We start from the raw sequence: 3,716 nt of genomic DNA, 5'->3' as shown, positions 1-3,716 counted from the left end.
AAATCCTTCAAGAATTTTTCATATTTGGGTATATGATCCAATGCTTCAATAAAGGGAATATTGATTGGAAGCGCTTTAATATGCTACAGGGACTTCTTGTAGTCCTTTATTGTTTATCCAAATTGTCTCTGCTCGAGAATGGTAACGGTGGTTGATAGGCCAATGCTTCATTTTTCTTTTTAGAAGTTGGACATGTTGTGGTATCCTCGCCATGTCGTGACTGCTGATCAATGGCCTTCCTTTGGTTTTCTTCTTTAGTTCCTACACTTTATCTGGCTTGGCGACATGTAATGGAACTAATAGGGTGATGATTTTACCACTCATTGTGGTCACATCCTTGATATGCACTTTCAGATTTTGTTCCAAGTTGCTCGAAAGTGTGCTCGGCAACCATTCGTTGAATTGCCTCGAGATTTGACTGATTTTTTGCTCAATATTATGGATCAAAGCTTTCTTATTTCGAAGGACAACATCAGTCTTATTGTGTCTCTTTACAGATGCAACGGAAAATAGGCCAACATAGCTTCAAATTCATTCTTGTTTTCAAGAGCTGGTTGCACCTTCTAGTAAAATCTATGACCTTGTTGCCTATACTTTTCCTTTTTGGCTTTCTTATACTCATCATATACAAGGCATTCCTTTTTGGCTGCTTCTAATCTTCATTATACCAATCTCCACTTGAATAGCACACTTGAACTTTCTGATTTCCATTTTCATCAAGGTCACACTCCTTTGTTAAATGTGGTCCGCCATAATTATCTCATCCAACACGAATTGCATAGATGGATTGATCCATCTTTGTCATCCTTCAGTCCATTGACTCCAACTTCGTCATCACTACAGTCATATCTTCAGAACCTCCACTTCCATCCTTGTAACCTCTGGTCTTGTCCTCTTGAGGGTTGTGATACTCCCTTAAGTTCTTGGAGAACTCTTCAATTAACTCCTTAATTGTTGTTGGATCCTTCTTCGTTAAGGGTCTTTGAGAGTCATGAAGTTTTCTAGTCGTCATGTTCGCCCCATCATAAAAGATTAAGACCTCTTGTTGCACATTGAGGTCATGTTGTGGGCAATTTCTAAGTAACCGCTTGAACCTCTCCCATGCTTCATAAAATGACTCACCTCCTTGTTGTTCGAAGTTAGAAATGTTTTTCATGAATTTTTCAACTTTGTATGGTGGGATGAATTGTTGCATGAATTCTTCACGAAGTTGGGCCCAAGTTATGATGGCTCCATTTGGAAGTGCTCTGAGCCAGTCCCAGTCCTTTGCCGTCCCTTTAAAAGTAAATGGAAGCATCTACAACAACAATGTTTCTCGTGGGACAATAATAACGTTGAATTAATTTGCGATGTTTTTAAGTTCGTCTAGATTCTTGTAGGCATCTTCATGATCTTTCCCATAAAATGAAACGTCTTTGAACATAGCAAGCATGTTCCCCTTTAGCTCGAAGTTGGTGGTGTTCAGAACTTTGGGTTGCGTAAGACCTGGCCCGTTATCTCGCATCCTTTTCTTGTATTCATCCATGGTTATTTGTGCAATGTCAACCATCTCTTCTTATGTTACAATGTCTTTTTTACATTCTAAATCAATCACGTACTCGCTCTCTACTTTGTTCGGTTTATCTTTTGGCTCATCTTTTCCATTTCTCCCTTCTTTGTTGCTTTTTCGAAAAATGGACTCGGGATGTTTCAAGCATGCTACAGTAGTAGATGAAGATGCTTGGATCATAAACTAATTTCAATTAAACAAAAAATAAACGCATTAAAAGAAAAAAAAACAATTAAAACCTAAAATCTCTGAACAATGGCAACAACGTAGGCAATATTTGCCACGATATGGTTGCTGTAGGGACTGAAAGATAAAAACATAGAAATCTTAAAACAAAACATATGTAACTTTATGTGAAATAAATTCCACACAAAGGATTGAGAACAAATAGCAAACAATATTAACTAAAAGTAAGTTGTTCCCTGGCAATGGTGCTGAATATTTGATATGTATTATAAGTACTAGTTTTAAACCAACTCATCTAGACTAACCAACACAAATAGGCAGTGTACCTAATCGATTAATAGGATAGTTCAGGTAAGTCAGGTATCAAACATAGGGAATGGAAATAATAGCTAAAAATTATATACTAAAGCTATCTATGTAACTCAAGAAAATAAATTGGGGGGGTGTTCTAGTTTTGCAAGCCTAGAAACTTAAAAGCAATTAACAAGGAAATACTTTAGACTAAAGAAGAATCAAGAAAATAGGTTTTATTTCAAGATATTAAACAGACTTTCATTTAGATGCAATTTACTTACTCCTATGGTTGATTTAGTGGAAAGTGCAATGGATTATAGTGTGGTTGTTTACTGATTCCTAGATTGAATAGAATTATGATCAAAAGACGAATCCTTTAGCTTAACAAAGTCATTCATTTAGTGATCAAGTGAACCAACTAATAAGAAAAAAAAGTGTGAAGTTCGAATTCTGGAAGACTTGTAGTTTGATTGATATAAATCCTTTAGAAACATCAATATAATATATGATTGTTATTCATCTATTACCAACTTTCATATCAATTTACCAACATTTCTATTCAACCCTAGGTTTTTGATCAAAACACTAGTCCGATAACCTTGTTACTCACAAAATCAAAAGATTCAAGCCAACCAAGAAAGATAGTTCATCACATTTCAAATAAACTCGGCAATAAACAGAAAAGAAGTTGTCATTAAAATAAAAGGTTTTTTATAAAAAGCAACCATAATAAATAAGCAACTAGCTATAATCCAAATCAACTCAATCAACCTATAGTATGTGAGATCATATATTCTTAAAGAAATTTAGGGCATTTAGCCCATGACTACTAGAAACAAAAAAGTAAGAATGAAAATCACTTTGATAAACATGTTTAAATCAACACAGTATAGTAGTTGAGAGTAATTTTGCCTTTAGATCTCTTCAAAATCAATTGTCACAACTATCATTTTTAGCTCGAAAATTCTTTTTTCATGTAAACATCAACTCTTCTAAGACTTGTAATCTAAGTGGATATCATATTCTCTGCTCAATCAAAAACATCCATTCGAATCAAAACTCCTGAGTGAAGTCCAAAACCTAACTAAAAACATCTCATATACTCAACTATGGGTTTGAAACCCTAATAACCCGGTTCAAACTTAGTATGGACTAGGATCCTCTTACTGGGTCTAATGGGCCAGTAAACCTTTCATTTGACGATTTGGGGCTAAAGAACCCCATTTGGGCTCTAATTGGACTCACATTCGTTAAACCATGGCATTTGGGCCTTATTGGGCCTAAAATTTCTCACCTTGTTATCAAGGGCCATGATGGGCCGTGAACCACTCTATTGAACCATGATGCGCCGTAAACCCATCTTTTAAATGTAAATGGATCGTAAACTATCTTCTTGGGCCTCATTGGGCCGTAATCTCTCATAATGGCCCAATGGGCCGAAAATTCTCAACTTGGGCCTCATAATGTCGAATATAAGCAAGCCTGACCCAAAGCTTTTCCCTTCACTTTTCCTTCCTCTCATTCTCGGCCATGTAAAAAAAATTAATTTACAAATTAAGTGCCTCTTCATGTTTTCTAGTGGGTTCCTATGCACATTACCTAACAAATATTTAGGATGACTCATATATCCATGCACATCACATCCTATCCATCTCTTCATCCTTCTATCCTTCTCTCTTCAAATTCT

At 35.7% G+C, this 3,716-nt stretch overlaps 1 non-coding gene across 1 annotated transcript; it reads left to right on the top strand.

The window, feature by feature from the left end:
- The first annotated feature begins 1,055 nt into the window (after positions 1–1,055).
- Positions 1,056–1,162, top strand: LOC111908433 (small nucleolar RNA R71). Its single transcript, XR_002855878.1, has one exon. It is a non-coding gene; the product is annotated as a small nucleolar RNA R71 (small nucleolar RNA).
- The last annotated feature ends 2,554 nt before the right edge of the window (positions 1,163–3,716 follow it).

This window comes from Lactuca sativa, chromosome 5 (genome assembly GCF_002870075.4).
Source record: "Lactuca sativa cultivar Salinas chromosome 5, Lsat_Salinas_v11, whole genome shotgun sequence".
In the NCBI taxonomy this organism is placed as follows: domain Eukaryota; kingdom Viridiplantae; phylum Streptophyta; class Magnoliopsida; order Asterales; family Asteraceae; genus Lactuca; species Lactuca sativa.
Note: the sequence above shows the minus strand (reverse complement) of the source record. Positions and strands in the feature narration are given on the sequence as shown.